Source organism: Geotrypetes seraphini, chromosome 3 (genome assembly GCF_902459505.1).
Source record: "Geotrypetes seraphini chromosome 3, aGeoSer1.1, whole genome shotgun sequence".
NCBI lineage: Eukaryota > Metazoa > Chordata > Amphibia > Gymnophiona > Dermophiidae > Geotrypetes > Geotrypetes seraphini.
This window is the reverse complement of record NC_047086.1, coordinates 312,833,664-312,855,428: the sequence shown is the minus strand read 5'-3', so window position 1 is coordinate 312,855,428 and position 21,765 is coordinate 312,833,664.

Below are 21,765 nucleotides of genomic sequence, written 5' to 3'. Positions count from 1 at the left end.
GATGAGAAATAAGATCGAGTGGATATTTCCAAGTTGATTTTGCTGCATTTTTAGTGAACTGGTGCCAACTTTTGGGAATGACTAGTTATTGTTGAAATGCCATCACTATGATCCTATGACAAAATAATAGTCTATGCAATGGCAACACTTAGGTTCATCAAGGCCAAGGAAGTTCAAGACCCAAAAGTCAGCAGGAAAGGTATGGCCACAGTGTTTTGGGATTAAGAAGGTGTTGTAATGATTGGCTATCTTCCAAGGGGCCAAACAGTTAATGCAGAATACTACTGTAACTTACTGTATTGATTAAAGGAGGCATTGAAAGAAAAAAGGAGAGGAAAGCTGAGGAAAGGAGTTCTCTTTTTGCAAAACAATGCACCTGCTCAGAAGGCTAGCAAAATGATGGATGCTTTGACGCAGTTGGGATTTCATTGTGGAGAATGACTCGGTGACAAAATTCATCACCGTTCCCGTCCCCGCAGATAACCGCGGGTAACCATCTTCATGTGATTCTTTAAGGAGAGAGAGAAGAATCAGAATATGAACGGGCACAACCACTGATCCTCAAGCTTTGCTTTGAAGAATGCTGGTGTAGAAGGACTGAGGTTGAAACAGACACTACAGAATGACAGTCTCTGGTATCCAGAGCAGATATTGTGATGTCATAATGCCTCATTCCACCAGTGCCTAAGAGCCAATCACATCAGTGATGTCACAATGGCTTCATTATCCTTGGCTCACATAAGAATCAGAGTATGAATAGCCACAACCACTGACCCACAAGCTTAGCTCTGAAGAATGCTGGTGTAGAAGGACTGAGGTTGAAACAGACACTTAAAAATGACATGGGATTATTTCCCGCAGTTATCCGCAGTGACGGGAACGGTGATGAATTTTGTCACCATGTCATGTATAGACCATCCACCCTACTCACCAGATCTATCTCTAATCTGACTATTTTCTGTTTCCAAACCTTAAAAAGAGTTTGAAAGGGTGACAATTTTTAAGTGATTCAGAGGTGATTGCAGCAGTGGAGCAGTATTTCAGTGACCAGATATCAGAGTATTTTTTGGAAGGGTTACAGACACGATGTGCCAAGTGTGTTCAACTTAGGGGTGAATATGTGGAATAACTTGTATATTTCATGGCTCCATGTCATTCCCTTCCTGGTTGGGCTGAGAACTTTTCAGCACCCCCTCGTAATATCAAGTGACCTGCATTTACCCCTACACTGTGTTACCTTCCATTCAACCAGTTCCTAGCCCAGTCAATCATTTTAAGACCCATACTGAGGATACATTTTCTATGTAGCATTCAGTTTTCCTGATAGTGGAGGGGATACTGGGAGGAGAGACGGGTTTTGTTGATACTTTTTCTATATTTGTGATTTATAAAATAACAATTGTACAGAATATTGTTTCTTTTTATACGTTAAAATGATTTCAATATGAAATCATAACTATTCAAGGCTTGTGTGGATGGGATTAGACAGAGTTTGCGGGGACGGGACAGGAAGAGAGCTCACGGGGATGGGGCGAGGGGGGATAGAGACAGAACTCAAGAGGGTGGGGTGGGGACGGGGCAGGGAAGGAGACAAATGTTTTACCTGCTTCATTCTCTACAGTCATGTTAACCAGGTGCCAAAAATAGACCGGAAATTCTACAACAACTACTACAGCTCTGCTAGACGTATTTAGTGCTGTACCAGGATCACAGATGTCAAGTACACCGGGGAGTCCCTCTGGGTAAACCTGGCAAGAGGCAGAGAAAAATGCCTGTATCTAAGTGTGGTTTACAGACCCCCAAGACAACTGGAAGACATGGATGCAGAATTAATTGAAGACATAGAGAATATCACTCTACGAGGAGAAGCTGTACTGCTAGGGGACTTCAATATGCCTGATGCAGACTGGAACTCATTTTCAGCGACAACCAGCGGTAGCAGGAAGCTCTTAACCTCCATAAAGGGAGCACGTCTCAAACAAATGGTAACGGAGCCCACTAGGGCCCAGGCGATCCTCGACCTGGTACTCACCAATGGGGAAAGCGTCTCAGAGGTCTCAGTAGGAGATACGCTAGCCTCCAGCGACCACAACATAGTATGGTTCAACCTTAGGAAAGGCTTCCCTAGATCAAACACGAAAACAAAGGTACTCAATTTCCGGGGCACAGACTTCGCACGCATGGGAGATTTCGTCCATCAGACGCTGCAGGACCAAGAGGAGACCGATGATGTAGAAGCTAAGTGGTTAACACTGAAATCAACCATACATGAAGCAACTAGCCGCTTCATAAAATCAGTGAATAAATGACAAAGAAACAATAAACCCCAATGGTTCACCGCGGAGATCTCGCACCTCATTAAGGAGAAGAAAAAAGCGTTTCTCTCCTACAAGTGCACGGAGAAAAGAGAGGCAAAAGTAGAATATAGGACCAGGTCTACAGCGGTCAAAATGGCAGTTAGGGAGGCAAAACTTCAAGTGGAAGAAATTCTGGTAAAAAACATTAAAAAGGGTGACAAATCCTTCTTCAGGTATATTAGTGACAGAAACACAGGCGGGATAGTACGCCTTAGAAGACCGGACGGAAGTTACGTGGAAGCAGATTCCGATAAAGCCGAACTACTGAATGAATACTTCTGCTCAGTCTTCACCTGTGAGGTCCGCAGTTGAAGGCAACACAAAGCACAGAAGACCCGTTTCAGAATTTTGAGTTCACACCAGGTGAAGTTTACAGTAAACTGGCAAGACTCAAGGTGAACAAAGCCATGGGACCAGACAATTTGCACCCAAGAGTGCTCAGAGAATTGAGCGATGTCCTGGCAAAACCGTTGGCTGAGCTATTCAATCTCTCCCTAAGTAAGGGGAAAGTTCCCCTGGACTGGAAATTAGCTAATGTCGCTCCTCTGCATAAAAAGGGTTGCAGGGCAGAGGCTGCGAATTATAGACCGGTGAGTCTCACATCAATAGTGTGCAAACTCATGGAAACACTAATTAAAAGCAAATTGGACACGATCTTGAATGAAGGGAATCTTCGGGATCCCAGTCAGCATGGATTCACCAAGGGTAGGTCCTGCCAATCCAATCTCATCAGCTTCTTTGACTGGGTAACAAGAAAGTTGGACTTGGGAGAGTCTTTGGACGTCGTGTACCTGGACTTCAGTAAAGCTTTTGACAGTGTCCCACACCGCAGGCTGCTAAGCAAGATGGAATCGATGGGGTTAGAAGAGACACTAACTGCATGGGTCAATGATTGGCTGAATGGCAGACTTCAGAGGGTGGTGGTTAATGGTACCCTCTCTAAAACATCGGAGGTGACCAGTGGAGTGCCGCAGGGCTCGGTCCTGGGTCCACTCCTTTTCAACATATTCATAGGGTATCTGACTCAAGGGCTTCAAGGTAAAATAACACTATTCGCCGATGACGCCAAACTATGTAATATAGTAAGTGAATGCAGTTTACAGAATTATATGGCGCAGGACCTGCTTACATTGGAAAGTTGGTCCTCAACCTGGCAGCTAGGCTTCAATGCTAAGAAATGTAAGGTCATGCACCTCGGAAGCGGAAATCCATGCAGGACGTACTTCTTGAAAGGAGAAACTTTAACTAGGACTTCAGCAGAACGAGATTTGGGAGTAATCATCAGTGCAGACATGAAAACTGCCAATCAAGTGGAGAAGGCTTCATCTAAGGCAAGGCAGATATTGGGTTGTATCAATAGAAGTTTCGTCAGCCGAAAGCCTGAAGCCATAATGCCGTTGTACAGGGCCATGGTGAGACCTCATCTGGAGTACTGTGTGCAATTCTGGAGGCCACATTACAGTAAAGATGTGCGCAGAATTGAATCGGTTCAACGGACGGCCACCAGGATGATCTCGGGGCTCAAGGGTCTCTCGTACGAAGAGAGACTGAACAAATTGCAGCTCTACACTCTTGAGGAACGTAGGGAGAGGGGAGACATGATCGAAACATTTAAGTACCTCACGGGACATGTCGAAGTGGAAGATGATATTTTCTTTCTCAAGGGACCCTCGGCCACCAGAGGGCACCCGCTCAAACTCAGGGGCGGAAAATTTCATGGCGACACCAGAAAGTATTTCTTCACAGAGAGAGTGGTTGATCATTGGAACAAGCTTCCAGTGCAGGTGATCGAGGCAGACAGCGTGCCAGACTTTAAGAATAAATGGGATACCCAGTGGGATCCCTACGAGGGTCAAGATAAGGAAATTGGGTCATTAGGGCATAGACAGGGGGTGGGTAAGCAGAGTGGGCAGACTTGATGGGCTGTGGCCCTTTTCTGCCGTCATCTTCTATGTTTCTATGTATGTTTCTATGTTTCTATGTTACATTAAGAAAAAGATCTAAAACCTAAAACAGTATACTAAAACCTTCTGCCCAATATCCGGTAGTGGCCAAAAAAAGAAAAAAAAAAAAAGCTAGGAATTATTTTAGAAACAGGGATGGTAAACAAGACAAAGAATATTATAATGCCTCTGAATCACTCCATGGTGCAACTTCACCTTGAGTATTACATTCAATTCTGGTCACCTTATCTCAAAAAAGACATAGCGGAACTAGACAAGGTTCAAAGTAGAGTGACCAAGATGATAAAGGGGATGAATCCTCTCATATGCAAGACTAAAGAGGTTAGGGCTCTTCAGCTTGGAAAAAAGACAGCCGAGCGGAGATATGATTGAAGTCTACAAAATCCTGCCACTCAGCAGCCAAAGAAACCAGCCGCGACTGGCCGGGTTAGCAGCGAGACAGGAGCCGGAAAGCTTGCGCCTGCTCGCTGCACCTCTGGACCACCAGGGATGATGAAAGTGGGCCTCCCAAGATGGACAAGTTTTGGCGCAGATGTTAGACTATCGCTGTACCACCCATCTGGGCGGTAGCAGATGGGCAGTGTTGGAGATGGAGAATCGTGTTTGATGCAAAAGTGGCGACAACATAGGATTTATACTGCGCAGAAGATAGCCCCAGCAATCTACTTCTGTATTCTGCCAAGAAAACTTGATGTTGATGATGATGAGACCCAAGCACAGTACCGGTTAAAGCTTTGGATTCTTGCCCAGAAATAGCTAAGAAGAAAAAAAATTTAAAAAAAATTTAAATTGAATCAGGTTGGGCAGACTGGATGGACCATTCGGGTCTTTATCTGCCGTCATCTACTATGTTACTATGTTACTATGTAATGTGTAGTGCTGGAAGTTGGTCCCCTAGGTTATAAGGCATTCATTATGCCGATAGGGAAGTATGGTGATGATGCTGGAGGACCTTGTTGGACTAGCACAAAACTTCCTTTCGGCTTCTTTTTGGATCTGTTATTCATCAAGTTGCTAGGACTCAAACCCGAGGCAATGGCACCTAACACACACACAAATATATGCAAAGAGCCGCTGAAAAGTTCTCAGCCCAAACAAGAAGAGAATGAATGTGGAACCTACAAGTTATTGCAAACATTTGGTCATATAAACTGGGAAAAACAGTTTCAGAGAATAATATATATATTATTCTCTGAAACGGTTTTTTCCCAGTTCCGTAAGAGTCGATGGGGGCCACTAAAGTGTATCAATACCAAAGTCAGCACCACATATGCCAACTCGATGATCAGCACTGTTAGCTAAATAGAGAAAAGCCAAAGCAAACAAGAAAATGAAGAAAGTTGACACTGTTGTATAGATTACCGCAGTGCAAGCTGGAATAAATTAAGTACCTTTTAAGAAGAGAGCTGTAAAGATAGCTGTGGAGTCATGGTAACATAATAATCTGTAGTAGTAGTTAAGATTTCACTTTAAATGTTGGAGATGGCACCACATGACCTCAGTCACATGAAATAATGCACTTCAGCACATATCAGCATGGTGACTATATGACTATATATACAAGCAGGAACCTCTGTGCACTCCATTTTCTTCTTATACTATGGCTGGGAGTATGTGGCACAGTGGTTAAAGCGATAGCCTCAGCACCCTTAGGTTGTGGGTTCAAACCCATGCTGCTCCTTGTACACCTTGGGCAAGTCACCCCCATTGTCCCAGGTACATTAGATAGATTGTGAGCCCAAAGGAACAGAGAGGGAAAAAATGTTTGAGTACCTGAATAAATTCATGTACACTGTTCTGAGCTCCCCTGGGAGAATGATATGGAGCAAAGGTTCCCAACCCTGTCTTGGAAGACCACCAGCCAGTTAGGTTTTTGGGATAACCCTAATGAATATGTATGGAGCAGATTTGCATGTATGCCACCTCCATTATATACAAATCTCTCTCATGCATATTCATTAGGGATATCCCAAAAACCTGACTGGCTGGTGGTCCTCCAGGACAGGGTTGGGAACCTCTGGTGTAGAAAAATAAATAAATAGTATGAAAAGTTTCTGTTGATGGTAACCAGAGCTGAGATTGTGATGTCATAATGCCTCACTCCACCAATGCCTAAGAGCCATCATCATCATCATCAGGGATGTCACAATGGCTTGATTGCCCTATACTTGGCTTACTTTTGCTACATTTTGATTTCTATAATGGCACAGTGGTTACAGCTACAGCCTCAGCTCCCTGAGGTTGTGGGTTCAAACCCACGCTGCTCCTTCTGACCCTGGGTAAGTCACATTGCCCCATATACATTAAATAGATTGTGAGCCTGCTGGGTCAGCCAGGGAAAAAATGCTTGAGTACCTGAATAAATTCATGTAAACTGTTCTGAGCTCCCTTGGAAGAATGGTATAGAAAATTAAATAAATAAATAGTGTGAAAAGATTTTCTCTGGTAACCAGAACTGAAATTGCGATGTCATAATGATTCATTCCACCAATGCTTAAGAGCCATCCTCATCAGTGATGGCACAATGGCTTGATTGTTCTATACTTGGCTCACTTTTACTAAATCTTGATTTCTAGAGTGGTGCAGTAGTTAAAGCTACAGCCTCAGCAGTCTAAGTTTGTGGGTTCAAACTCTCACTGCTCCTTGTGACCCTGGGCAAGACACTTAATCCCCCTATTGCCCACTGGGACAGACAGGGAAAAATGCTTGAGTACCTAAATAAATTCATGGAAACTTTTCTGAAGTCCCCCGGAGAACAGTATAGAAAATTGAATAAATAAATAGAAAAGGCTAAAGAAACCAGAGCTCCATATCTAGAAATATCAGTGTCTCCAGCATGTTCTATTAATTACAGTAACCAAGACCAGAGTCAGTCTTCACACTCTAAGAACTGGAGGTATAATTCCAAGAAAGCAATCAGGGTATATAAAGAACATCAAGGATGCTGATGCTTAATACAAGAAATGTCCATTATAATTAAAAATGCTAAATATCAAATTCTTGACATGCCTTTCATGTTTTCCAGAGAGGGGGGTATTGATATACATAGTAACATAGTAAATGACGACAGATAAAGACCCAAATGGTCCATCCAGTCTGCCCAAACATACACTCTCCATAATTTAATGATCTAATTTAAATTGGGTTTTTTCTTAGATATTTCTGGGCCAGAAACCCAGAGCTCTGCCCAGTACTGTGCATAGGTTCCATCTACTAGAGTCAAAGCTCACTCCAGCCCATCTAAACCATCCAAGTCCATCCTTAACTGAATGGCCTTAGTTTTTCAATATATACCATTATTTACTGATTAGAGATCTTCTGTGTTCATCTCTCCCATGCTTTTTTGAACTCTGTCACTGTTTTCTTCTCCACTACCTCCCTCGGGAGCGCATTCCAGGCATTAACCACCCTCTCCATAAAGAAGAATTTCCTAACATTACTCTTGAGTCTACTACCCTTCAACCTCAGATTATGCCCTCTGGTTTTACCATTTTCCTTTCTCTGGAAAATATTTGTTCTGGGTTAATACCTTTCAAGTTCTATAGTCTATTAGATTTTAGGGATAATTTTTAATACAGAAAAACATTCCAAAAAATGACATAATGCAGCACATAGACTTTTTCTGGCCAAAATGTTCAAATTGCTATTTTCAAAACTAATTTTTAAGATGTTTTTCTCTATACTTCATCTAAGTATCAAGAGGGTATGTTGGAGGTATGTCTTGGGCGGCTTTAGGTTGGGCTTGTGATATGGATGCTTTTCTGCAATGATGGAGAATTGTAAAAATGTCCAGAGCAAGAAATGAGATATTTTAGGCTAGACTTGTTGGAGAAAGACATTATGTTTGGGAAGATCGAAGGAACCAGGAAAAGAGGATGACTTGCAATGGCTGGACATGTTGAAAACAACCATGGGGATAACCCTGGAGGACCTTACTGGACTAGCACAAAACCAATCTCTTTGTAAATCTGTAATTCATCATCTCTAGGACTTGTACACGAATCGATGGCACCTAAATAAGACCTGATTCAGAAACTATTAAAAAGTTGCACAAACTGACTAGATGACCACTGGAAGGATAAAGGCATGATCTCCCCCCACCTTAATTCCCCACTGCTTACTGACCTCCTCTCATCCCTTTAAGAGGTGGAAATGACACTACATATGAGGCTCTATAACAGCTGTAGGTATAATGGATATTTCTCTTAGAGCAGCAAGCAGGTCCCTGGAGTAGTCTAGTGGTTGGTGCACTGGACTGTAGGGAAGGGTCACAGATCTATATCCCACTGTAACTGGTATACTTGTGGTGGAAAGCATGAAACCTCCCCAAATCAAAAAATACCTACTGAACCCACAAATAAGTAACACCTTCAGGCATAAGGGCTTTTGTAGTGGTATACAATCGGGTACAATACATTTTTTTAAAATATTCTTAGAAGGCTCACCATATAATATAAGGGGGCTATGATATGATGTTACTTGGGACCTTTTATGTGAAGTTCATTGCAGTGCCCTTAAGCTGCCGCACTGCTCTGCTGGGATTTCTGTATGGCTAGCCTAGTAAGATTACTAAACTCCAGAATTCCCAATGGCTTGCTTTGGTGCATTTTCCCTTGGGATGTTTTTTTGTTTGAAAATGGCTCTTAAAGAAAGATGCACTGAGCACAAAAACATTTGAAATAGGGCAATGTTCAAACCAAAAAGAGAATTGTTTTTCTGGTTTGAAATTTTTTAGACCTTTTTTTTTTTTTTTTTTTTTTTGCAAAATGTACAACATTGGATTTGGATATCATATCGAAAATTCCCCTCTATAAGTATATGATCTTATTTATTTATGGATACAACAGAGTAATTTTGTATGAACAAATGATTTCAGGGGCATAGAAGAATGGCCTAATGTTTGACAGTTATAGTTTAATGTAGAAAATGGTTGGAGTGATGCATTTGAGAAGTACAAATCCTAGGGAGATATATGTGCTAGGAGGTGAGAGGCTAATATTCACAGACAAGGAGAGAGACCTTAGGGTGATAGTGTCTGAGGATATCAAGCTGACAAAACAATTTGATAAGTCAGTGGCTATGGACAGAAGGATGCAAAGCTGCATATAGAAAGGCATAATAGCAGAAGAAAGGATGCGTTGCAGTTACTGCACTAGCCTTCAGTGAGATAAACATCTCCCCCCCCCCCTGCCCTTGGAGTACTGTGTTCAATTTTGGAGATCGTATATATACTAAGAATGCAAAAAGGTGATGAAAATGGTTTGCACCAAAAGATGTATGAGAAGAGCCTGGAAGACCTGAATATAGATGCCTCCATTGTGTGCGAATAGATCTTATGCATATTCATTGGGCAAATCCTGAAAACCCACCGGGATTGTGACCCTTGTTCGCCACTGCTGCTCTAGACAGAAGGAGGGATAGTGAATATATGATACAGATGTTTAGCAGCAATGTCAGAAAATACTTTTTCACAGAGAGGGAGGTCAGTGGCTGGAATGTCCACCTGAGGGAGGTAGCAGAGACAAAATTGGTGATGAAATTCAAAAATGCATGGGATGAGCACAGAGCATACCTAATGAGAAAGAGGGAGGTATAAAAGCAAAATATAAGTGACTGTCCAAGCACAGAGGATCTCTAATTATTATCTGACTATTTTAGCTGCGTCAGAGAATTGTTTTAATATCATTAGCAAGATAGAAGCAAACCCCTGTGGAAGGCTATTTATTAGTCGAAACACGAACCATGCACTCCCCAAAAGCATAAACCCTAAGGTTCCCTTCATGACACAGTCCCCTATTTGCCTCCCCCAAGCAGTTCAGTGCTTCCCTTGTGCCACCACCCTCCCCCTGGTGTGGAGGTCCATCATGTGTAGGCATTACCCCAAGTGCAAGCCTCTCCAAGATTAGTCCCACCTGGGACTAGGAGCTTCAAAATCAGCCCTTGACCTAAAAGGTTCCCCTACTCTTTACCCCCTGATCCACTCCCCAGGCTTACCAAGGTCCCTGGTCTCTAGTGGGCTTTGAACAATACTCACTTATGATTTTAAAATGTTTCAGGGTTGGACAGATGAGGACAGAGCTTGCAGGAATGGGTCAGGGGCAGGAAAAGAACTTGCTGGGATACGAAAATGAGTTCCCACAGGGATTGGGGACAAATTTGTCCCTGTGTCATTCTCTAATTTCAGCCTCTTGTTCCACCTCAGTCTCACTGCTGTTCATCCTTTGAAACCTGCTCTATTTGCCTATATATTCCACTAACTCTTTTTCTTTCTCACTGACTGTGATTCCTGGTTTTCCTTCTTTTTTTGAATCATCATCCTCTTCCCTTATTTCTGCGGATATTAATATTCATGCTAATGACCCCTCTAATTCCTCTGCCTCTACGTTTTGTTTTTAAATCCTTATTCCAACTCCAGCTATGCTCCTCCACTGCTACTCACCAGCATGGCCATGTCCTCTATCTTATCTTCATCTCCAACAGTTTACTTTCAAATTTTCTACCTTAGTTCTTCTTCTCTCTGATTATCATTTGATAACTTTCATACTGATCACCATCCTCCTCAGCCTCATCTAATCTCCATCAACATATTTAGGAATCTTCAGCCTATTGATCTTTGTTCTCTTTGTATGACAGTTTCACCTCTCTTCCTATTTTGCTATTTTCTCTTCTGCTCTGGACAATCTTACCCCTCTCACTGGATCCTACCTGTCCTTCTAACTATTATATACAAAACAAAATAACTAAACTATATATAAAACACAGAATATCTAATCATATAGTAAATGACCCCTACAGGAAGATTACAATAATTTTTTTAAAAAAGTGGAGAAAAAGAGACCTCAGAAAATTGACCCCACAATATATATATATATATATATATATATATATACATATATATATATATATATATATATATATATATAACACATTGAATTGTGCAAACAGGGGCACTAATACAGTCATTGGTTTCAAAAAACTCCACCAACCATCCAATATCAAAATACTTCATTCATTCAAGTTTGCAACTACTATTCTTCCATATAGAAGTACTGCAGGACAAATCCAATCAAAAATAAATAAATAACAAAAACCCCCACCCTATTGTAAGGAAACAATTCACACATCCATAGTTCAACCGCCAGGTTCAACAATGGCCCTATTTCGATCGAGGGAATCAAGATGGCGTCAGGGATAGACGTGCTGTAAGAGGCTCCCCTCCCAGCGGCGTTCTTAACTTAATTCTTAAGATTTACTTACTGGTTCCTGCACCAAAAGAATGCCAAAACGTAGGGGGAAACATAGGAGTGATCTCCCGGCTTCCTCTGCCTCGTTTACATCGCGCCAGACAGCAATAACAGCTTTTGCTGTTCCCTTTGGTCCAGGCAAATCCGCTTTCCGAGGGGGGCAGACCTCGGAATTGGACAGTGACTTTTCACTGAGCCCGTTGGGTCCTGTAATCCCTCCCCGCCCCGGGATGATGTCGGGCAGTCCTACGGGTCTACGGGAGACGTCGGGGAGTGAATCCCTGCTGGACCCGATGATGCTGCCTTTGACCCCAGAGGTGGTACAATCTATGCCAGGTCACCAACAATCGGCAGAGGGAGGAGAAGGCGTACAGGGAGCAACGAGTGTGGGAAATGGAGTTCTTTCTCCACTTCAACCTCTGAAACCCCTGATTAAGCCGAAAGTGGTGGATATGGAGGCGTTGTGGGGAGCCATGGAGAGCCTTCATCAGGTATGCTCCCAATTTATTTCCTCAACTCAACAAACTGCAGTTCAAATTAAAAATTGTGAAGGGAAAATTCAACAACAAGCAATTAGAATGGATAATATTGAGAAGACTGTCTCTGAAATAAAACTTGTATCAAACTCTCAAATGAAAGAGAAAAGCTTAATGATCAGGAAAATTGAAAATTTAGAAAATGCAAATAGAAATTTAAACCTGAGACTTTTAAATTTTCCTGTATCAAGAACACTATCTCCGAGTGAACTTTTTCATTCTTTCCTGACTTCAGTTTTGAAATTTTCAGAGACTAATATGCCACCATTGCAAAAACTATATTATCTTAATATTGTTGAAGAGGATAAGGACAATGCAACTACTCATCCCGGAGAATTAGATCTCACTGGGATGTTAGAATCTTCACGGATTGAGATTTCAGCGAGAGCTACTTTGCTAGTAACCTTTGTTTTCTTACAAGATAAAGAAGCTCTTCTTCGCCTTTACTACAGAACTGATAATGTTGAATTTTACAATCACAAAATTGTAATTTTTCCTGATGTTTCTAAGTGGACGCAGCTTAGACGTAAAAAATTTCTGACATTTCGTCAGTCAGTTTTGGGTTTGGGAGCAACCTTTCAACTAAGGTTTCCTTGTAAATGTTGCATTACCTATCAAACAAATAAGTATATTTTTTACGATCCAGATCAATTGCAATTTTTCTTGGAAGGTAAGGCAGCCATTAGGGCTCCTGACCCCTCTATAAATACAACCACTTAGGCCCTAATGTAATTAACCAAAGAACCCTGTATATTTGAGGCATATGTTAATATGACCAAGTTAAGTATTTCTTTAATTCAACTACCCTTGACTGTGTATGATTTCACTCTCCCTTAATGTGGACTATGATCATTGTACTGGAATTTATGTCTTGATAATAATTTCCTGATTGTATTTTGTTGCCTGTATCAAAGTTTTCTCTTTTTGATCTTTGATGTGAAAATGAATAAAATAAAAAATTATAAAAACAATGGCCCTATTTCTCACTCACCTATCTCAAGAGTCCTGGCCTTAATGTTCCTCACAAAGCAACAACAAACGAGCAGAAACACAAGAAAAAGAAAGAAAATGTCCAGAAAGGTTCACTCTCATCACATCTCCCTCCTCCATTTCTTATCCAAGTTACTAGAACATTGCTTCCATCGCAAGTCATTCTTAATCCACTTCAATATGGCACTTGCCATCTACATTGAACAGAAACAACCCTTGCTAATGTTTCCAGTGATCCATTCCTGGCCAGATCAAAGGGCCTTCACTCAATATTCATCTTTCTTGACCTATCTGCTTCTTTTGATATTGTTAATCACTACCTACTCTTTGATGCACTGTCCCACTTGGATTCAAGGGTTCTGTTCTGTCTTGGTTTTCTTCTTATCTCTCATTGTACTTTAATATACAGTATGCTGTGGTGGATTCTCTTCCACTGCTGTCTCACTATCAGTCTTGTATCTCAAGGCTCTGTCTTGGGAGTTTTTCTCTTCTCTCTCTATACGTATACTTTTGTACTTCTCTGCACCAGAAATTTCAGCAAGAATCCAGACCAAACTTTCAGCCTGCTTGCCTGGATTTATCAATATCATCTGAAATTGAACATGGTCAAGACTGAACTATGTGACTAAACCTACCTCTCCTCTTCTCCATTTCTGTGGATATTACTCTCAGTTCCCTGTCTCATCAACTCTTAATCTTGGGCCATTTTTGACTCCTATTTCCCTTTTTCTGCAGCTATCCAACAGACTGCTACAACATTTTGCCTCTTTCTCTATTACATCACCAACATTTGTCCTTTCCTTTTTAAGCACAGTACCAAAATTCTTATCCACACTCTCACCACCTAACTCTTAGATTACTGCAACTTGCTTCTCACATGTCTTCCTACTAAACTAGCTCTCTCTTTCTCTCTCTCTCTCCTTCAGTCTGTTCAAAATTGTGTTCCATGATTTATATTCCACCAGTGTTACTACATTCATGCAACTTCTCTCTTCAAATCATTTCATTGGCTTTCTATCCATTTCTGTATACAGCTCAGTCTCCTCTTATTGGCTTACAAGTGTATTCATTGTGCAGATCCTCATTATATTTTCCTTTCTAGACTCCAGCCCAGGAGCCCCATTCATCTGGTATGTTATTCTTATCTGAGTTTGTCTCCTTCACTACCAACTATAGACTCTGCTCCTTTAATCTTGCTGCACTGTGCGCCTATAATAGTCTTCCTGAGTCGGTACATCATGATCCATTTCTGGCTCTATTCAAAAGCCCAAACTTTTTGAGACTGCTTTTAACTCACAACCCATACTCATCTGTTTCGTACTCATGCTTGCTGTAAATTCAAGTTCAATTTATTTAATATACCGCAAATATAAAACAAAAGTTAAAATCTAAGCGGTTTATACAATGAATATAAAATGGGGAAATAAAACAATACAAAACAAACTATTACAATTAAAGGGAAGAACGATAAGGATAAATGACAATAAAATTTGCAATAGGATATTAGGGAAAATGAAAACAAGGGGAACCCATAATAATGAATAACCCAGAATGAATAACTCTTTAACCCCTTATTTGTCCAGTTGTATGTCTTGAAGAGGTTGTAAGGTCTGTTGAACAGGGACTCTCTCTTATGATAGATAAGTAGTAGTAGTAGAAGGCATTAAAAGGCATCATGTATGCAAGTAAATTAGGGAAATCCCTTTTCTTCAAATTCACTGAGCTTTGGAATAACCTCCCTGCCCTGCTGTGGAACCTAGGTTCATTTCAATTATTCCGAAAGCATCTGAAAACCTGGCTTTTCTCTAAAACGTAAAGCTTTCTATTTACAATGTAAAGCTAGCTATCCTCTTCATAACCTCTAATTTCTTATTATGTCCTTTCCTCATTTATTGAATTACCTGTAAATCGTGCCGAGCTCTATCTTTATGAAGATGATGCAGTATACAAACTTAAGGTTTAGTTTAGTTTAGATTATGTGGAAGATGGAATTCATTTCTGTAGTATAGTAGCATCTAGAATACTTCCTCTCCCCAACCTTTCCATGCCCCTTTGCCATCTACATATACTGAGCCACATGGATCACATGTGAACGGCTCCTCTTCTGAAATGGCATTTAAACCTCTGGACTTCTCCAGATGTTAAAATGCAGCCATTGACAGTTGAGGATGCTTCTAAAGTAACCATCTAAATCAGATGGATATTGGTATCAAAACTCTAAAATGTGATCAACAAGCCTTATTTCTCTCTCTTTTGGTTTTTTATATGATCTATTAAATGAAAAGAAGCACAATAAAATCTCACAGTGAATATCTATTTATCTATCTTCATATTAGTGCACACAGAAATTCAAAGTTCAAACCAACATTTGTTCATGTGGTGAATAGGTCAAAAGGCTATTCATAGCAACTATGCTTAAACACACACCATTTAGACAGCAACTGAAGAAATAGTCAAATTAACAAGTATATGAACAAGCAGTTTCCATCTTCACTTCTTACATACCATCCATAAGCAATCTGGTTAATTTATAATTCTATGAACACATTGAAGGATTCCAAAATCTTCATTAAGAGATACAGTGGGAAAAAAATTGACTTGCAAGGATATATCTCAAGTAGTAGCACAGGACCCAGTCTGATAAATAAACTCTATTAGCATTCTAAAAATATGATGCTTGTTTCAATAAATGCCCTTTGGGGCTGAGACAAAGGAAAAAAGTCAATAGACCATTTGTGTTGACGGAGACATTACTAATAGTACACTTGTTACTGGTGATCTTTCATCGCTTTGTGAATCAATAAATCATGAAGAAAATAATATACTTTCTGTCCATCTGTTAGATATCATCCCATGTGCTTAAATGGGTAGGGACACAGAAGGTTAGAGGTCATCACTATTTATTACTCTTGTTTTTCCAGTTGCAGTACTTATCAGAAAAGACCTTTGACATTGTTCATGATAAAGTAGTAAGAATTTATATAGCTAAGACCACAACTCAAAAATGTCAGTCCTTGGGATTTGCCTCTTCCCATTCATCAACTAATGTTTTTAAAATTAGATCTGTACAGTCCATTACAGAAGCATGTCTTCTGGGTGGGAGCAATAAGACAGAATTCCTAAAACATTTCTTATGCTCCAGCTTCAGTGGTATATTATTGGAATCTTTATTTTTTTGTTTGTGAGTGAAGGCTGACAATAGGATTAAAAAAACAACAAAAAAAACCCCTCTGCTGTTGGGAAAAGACACTCTCCCTATTGTTTAACCAGAACTCTCAGGAGCTCATTTTTCTTTTGGTTACTATAGATGTCATACAATATTTTCACTTGTGAAATAAGCTTACTTTCTCCAAGTTAGTTTGGCCTGGAAAGGAATGCTTAAAAGATGATTTTTCTTTCTAACTTTCTGAGCAATGGAGGTACATGAATTTCTTTCTGATATATAATATACCTAGATTTATCAACAGTAGTTCTGATATTCAGATCACGGGAGTTAGCTGGGCTGACTCCTGTGGTGGGCGTTGAATACAGATTTTCAGTGCTGGGCCGTTTCCAATGACCGACATTGAATATCCAATCTATTTTTATCTGCTATAAATGTAGCTGGCTAAATCAATATTAAGAGCTGGCCAGCTACGTTTATAGTGGCCCACCACCGTATAAAGTTCTTTTTGCATTTGCTGTCAGCTTTTTCTCAGCCTGTAACTGCCCCCTCACATGCTCTCCTATTTCTCTTGCATTCTTATACCTTCAAAGCAGATTTTCCCTATTCCCCCATGTACAACTGGTTCCACTGACTCTCTCCAAGTCCCTGTGCGTAGTGTCGGGGAGGGGTGCACCGCCCCAGGGGCCATCTTTGTGGGGGAACTGATGCCTCTCCTCCTCTCCACCCCCCCCCCCCATATACCTTCTTAAATGTTCATCGGTGTAAGCTGCATCTTCCATTTGCTGCTTACACAGGCCTCAGCTTCCTTCTGATGTCATTTACTTGTCATGGGACCAGGACGTGACATCAGAACAGAGCTGTGGCCAGCCTGAGCAGCAGGTGGAAGATGCTGCTCACACCGGCAAATATTTCAAGAGGTACATTGGGGGGAGGGGGCTCAAGCATCAGAAAGAGTGGGGGATACTCAAGCGGCAGGGAAGACTGGGGGGAGGGAGACCACCGCGCTGGGCCTAACCTCCCTTGCTATGCCATTTTGTGAAGAGCTCAGTGTCCTCCATAACACTTGCATACAGCACACGTCTGCCTTTCTGGTTCACCTCCTCCCTCCTGTGACAAAAGCAGTGTTCCCATTGGCTGGATCCTACCACAGTCTCTACACTGGAAGGGCAGAAGATTAGAGAGCTAAATTCTGTTGTATTATGAACCTTTTAAAATCAGAAAAATGCCTACTGTATTTAAATATATAATATACCTCTAAGCACAGTTTCTTCTAAGCTGAGCAGGAGTCATCCACCTAGAGTCCTGCTTGTGGAGGGGGGGGGGGTGCTGTTTCAGAATCACATTTTCAATAATGAGGGTCAGGCAAACTCTGCAGGACTCCAAGGAACCTACATGTTCATAGAGACTGAAAATACAATATTGAAACATCACCCTTTACTGTCAGCAATATAGTTGGAGGACTCCTGCTCAGTTTAGAGAAAACAGTCAGTCCAGAAGAAGGCTACTAAAATGGTTGATGGTCCTCATCATAAGGATTATGGGGACATAAGAGCATAAGAATTGCTGCTGCTGGGTCAGACCAGTGGTCCATCATGCCCAGCAGTCCGCTCATGCGGCGGCCCTCTGGTCATAGACCAGCACCCTAACCAAGACTAACCCTACCAGCGCCTGTTCTTGTTCAGCAGGAACTTGTCTAACTTTGTCTTGAATCCCTGGAGGGACAGACTTAAAGCTCTCAATATGTATACTTTGGAGGAAAGGTGGAAGAAGGGAGATATGATAGAAACGTTTAAATACCTACTACAGAATGCGAGGGCATAGGATGAAGTTAAGAGATGATAGGTTCAAGTATAATCTAAGAAAATACTTTTTACAGAAAGGGTGGTAGATGCATGGAATAGTCTCCCGGTAGAGGTAGTGAAGACAAAGACTGTGTCTGAATTCAAGAAAGTGTGGGACAGGCATATGGGATCTCCTAGGGAGAGGAGAAGATAGTGGATGCTGCGGATGGGCAGATTGGATGGGCCATTTGGCCTTTATCTGCCATCATGTTTCTATGTTTCTAAGTGCTGTTCTTGGAAGGTTCACAATTACAAAAATAAAGAGTTAAAGTAGGATTTGAACCTGGATCCCTTGGTTTACAGTCCACTGCCCTAACCACTAGACTGATCCTCTATTCTACATGGATATCTGTGTAGTGTGTTATTTTCTAAGAACGCTGTTATCCAGATGTCCCATTCCCTTGTTTTGCCCTATTCATAATTTGGCCATTTCCATTTGCAAAATGTATGTTTGTTCTGGACGTTTCCAGCACATGGACGTACATCATACAGTTTTCAAACAGGTTGAATCCTGTTCAAAAACACACATGAGATGGACGTTCTGATGCCCTTATTCTGACTTAGCTTTCCTTTCAGAAATGTCTCTCCGTGCATAAGATATTTGTGCTTAAGATATTTGTATGTGTAAGTGTCTTTCACTGCAATAAAGCCCACAGGCACTCATAACTGCAGGTGCACAGTGATAGAATTGCCATGCATGGGTATAGTTAAATGGAATGTCCTTGCTTTGCCTTCACATTATCCAGTTAGAATACTCAGAACACTCCAGAATATTTTAAATAAATGCATGTGTGAAACAATTATTATTAATGAAGTAAAAATAAAAGCCTCAGGTAGCCCATAGCAGATATTAGGCACACTAATGGAGGCCATTTACTATATTCACTCCATTAGTGTGCCTGATATCTGCTATGGGCCACCTGAGGCTTTTCTCTTTCATTAATAATAATTGTTGTTCCAAAAACTATCCGTACTGAACTTAATCATATGATGTTTCAAAAGCTGTTGAAAAAACATACTTTTTTCAATAGGCATTGTTATTGATTCCTTTCCGAATGATCACATTTATTAATTTGAGAGGTTCATAGGCAATTGACCTACTACTTAATTTATTTAACTTTTTTTTTATTGTGTGGATGGATTTGAATGTATCTTAGATAAGAATGATGAGTCTAGGTCTTCTCTTTATATTAGTTCTTTTTAGTTTCTAGTTATGTAATTTGTAATCCGCTGAGAACTTTTGTAAGATTGGCAGAATATCAAATTTTAATAAACATAGATTTGAAAAAATATGACCACATCACAGGAGCATACCACGACTCACACTGGCTCCCAATCCAAGCAAGAATACACTTCAAATTCTACTGCCTACTTTTCAAAGCTATTAATGGAGAAAGCCCCTCCTACTGGAACAACCGACTAACTCAATCCACCTCAACCAGACACAGGAGAACCCACTCACTATTCACACACCCACCAACCAAAAATGTCAAACAAAGAAAACTATATGACAATCTAATGGCCTCCAAAGCAGCAAAACTAGACAGACAAATCATCAATCTGCTGTCCTCGACCACAGACTACAAAACCTTCAAAAAAGAAACTAAAACCCTACTCTTCAAAAAATACATAAAACCTATTTAACACAGCTAGTTCCTTCCCAATCTCCACCCACCACAAATCTAAAATGTTTCTAATTATCCAACATGTATCAGCTCAAGTTCCCGACAATTCTTATATAACTCCTATGTAATACCTATGACAATTCTTATGTAAAGTTACAATTCTTGCAATTCCTGATAAATCTTATGTAATCCACCTTGAACCGCAAGGTATTGGCGGAATAGAAATCACTAATGTAATATAATGTAATTTAAAATATACTGGAGTGTTCTGAGTATTTTCATTGATCATAATTTCTCCAGTCCTTCAGTTGTTTTTTTTTTTTTTTGTATTATCCAGTTAGATGCAGAACATTTAAAAGGAATTTTTAAAAGCACCATCGGTGTAATTCTAAAAATGGCATTAAAAATTGCTTGCAGAAATTGAGGTGCATGCCGAATTTCCCGATAGTGGGGCAGTAGTTAAAGGACATGAAGAAGGTACGGTACTATTCGAAAGGGTCCAGAGAAGAACGACTAAGATGGTTAAGGGGCTGGAGGAGTTGCCGTACAGAAAAAGATTAGAGAAACTGGGCCTCTTCTCCCTCGAACAGAGGAGATTGAGAGGGGACATGATCAAAACATTCAAGGTACTGAAGGGGATAGACTTAGTAAATAAGGACAGGTTGTTCACCCTCTCTAAGATAGGGAGAACGAGAAGGCACTCTCTAAAGTTGAAAGGGGATAGATTCCGTGCAAACATAAGGAAGTTCTTCACCCAGAGAGTGGTAGAAAACTGGAACGCTCTTCCGGAGTCTGTCATAGGAGAAAACACTCTCCAGGGTGTTCAAGCCAAAGTTAGACAAGTTCCTGCTGAACAAGGATGTACGCCGCATGAGCGGACTGCTGGGCATGATGGACCACTGGTCTGATCCAGCAGCTGCAATTCGTATGTTCTTATGTACAGCTCAGAACCTTGAGGTAGTGGGTTCAAACCCAAGCTGCTTCTTGTGACACTGGGCAAGTCAGTCATTTAATCCCCCTTTGCCCCAGGTACATTAGATAGATTGTGAGCCCATCAGGACAGACAGTGAAAAATGTTTGAGTATCTGAATAAGTGCATGTAAACCATTCAGAGCTCCTCTGGGAGAACAGTATAGAAAATTGAATAAATAAATACTTTTAAATATGGATCCAAAAGCACCAATAATTGGGTACTAAACAGCACTAGTTGGTATTAATTCAAATTTATGCATTCATGTTTAGCTGCCAAGATCCATCCATACATTTTACACATGGTTCCTAAAAGGGTGCATGGTGGTGGGAAGGACATGGATGGATCAGGGACGTTCCTGCAATGTATGCATGCTGTTATAGTATAAGGGGGATCCACACCTAATTTAGGCAGTATCAGCTCCTCCTTTGTATTGGTTATGTCTCTCTCTGTCCATCCTAGCATGCCAGTGGCTCTGACAAATGTGTATATTTATTTGTTTCACATCCATATATTTTCTATTGGAATATTAGGGAAAGAAAAGATTAAATGTTGACTAGATCTTGGAGGCAACATCTCTAATGACACGTAAGTCTCTGGAATTGAACACAAAGCTATAATTCAACTGAGAAGGCTTACTGAGGTCATAATCACTGTGGCAGTACTCAATGAGTGAATTCCCATCTTTGTATGCAACAGAGCACCATGCACTGCTTGTACTCCACATTGTAAAAACTGAAAATCTTGAAGGGGGGGGGGGGGTCATACTGCATCCAATTCCAGCTTTTTAATTTTGTCTTCAGGCGTTAGTAGAAAGTTATATGGATTTTACAGTGTTGCGAAGTGACAAAAAAGAGTACAGAAAACCATCCAGTGAAATCATGTAATAGTTTTATGATATATAAAAGCATACAAAATAATAAACGGCTTACTGCAAACCTCAGAACAGAACCCACCCTCCCAGTCACAAGTAACTTGCAAATATTTTGCCAACAAAATTAAGGGCTCCTTTTACAAAGGTGCGCTAGCATTTTTAGTGCACGCCATAGCGCGCACTCGATGAAAAATGACC